Source organism: Oryctolagus cuniculus, unplaced genomic scaffold (assembly GCF_964237555.1).
Source record: "Oryctolagus cuniculus unplaced genomic scaffold, mOryCun1.1 SCAFFOLD_93, whole genome shotgun sequence".
Lineage (NCBI taxonomy): Eukaryota > Metazoa > Chordata > Mammalia > Lagomorpha > Leporidae > Oryctolagus > Oryctolagus cuniculus.
Genome location: NW_027208382.1, coordinates 116,173 through 116,816, shown reverse-complemented (window position 1 = coordinate 116,816; position 644 = coordinate 116,173). Strand labels below are relative to the sequence as shown.

The 644-nt window shown below is 39.0% G+C and overlaps 1 pseudogene; it reads right to left on the bottom strand.

Annotated features, from left to right (window-relative positions):
• Positions 1–278: 278 nt before the first annotated feature.
• On the bottom strand, positions 279–346 carry LOC138848367 (U6 spliceosomal RNA; annotated as a pseudogene).
• Positions 347–644: the final 298 nt, after the last annotated feature.

Here is a 644-nt window from a genome sequence, read left to right as displayed (position 1 = left end):
CAGAACATTTACATGAATTGGAAAAACTCCAAAAAATACAGTGAAGAAACAGGCAAGGATCTGAATAGACATTTCTCAGAAGAAATGTACATGGTCAAAACATGTGAATATGCCCGATGTCACTAGCCATTATGTAAATATAAATCAGAACACCATATCAGTCTCCAACACCTGTGGGAGAATACAACACTCAGGTGTTTGTGTGTGCAGCAAGTGGGTTTAGAGGACCCTGTTCACCTCTGGAGAGCAGAGCCTACAGGGAGGTAAAGAAACCTTACTGCGCAGGGGCATGCTAATCTTCTCTGTATCATTCCAATTTTAGTATATGTGCTGCCGAAGCGAGCACATGTGCTGCCGAAGCGAGAAAGAGATGAAAAGAATTTATCTCAGCTAGCCACTAATATTCAAGAAACAAGGTCTTCAGGAAAGCCAACTCAACTGACATTTTCATGTCATTGTTAAATAAAGGAAAAATTATCTAGGTTCAGCAATACGTAGTTTATAAGAGAAAGACTACAGAGTAATTTCCTTGGCATAGAAATAACTTTGTTTTTTTTTTTTTTTTTTTTTTTTTTATCCATGAGGGCTTGCTATCACCACCACACACCCACATCCCATATACAAATGCCTGGCTTGAGTGGTAG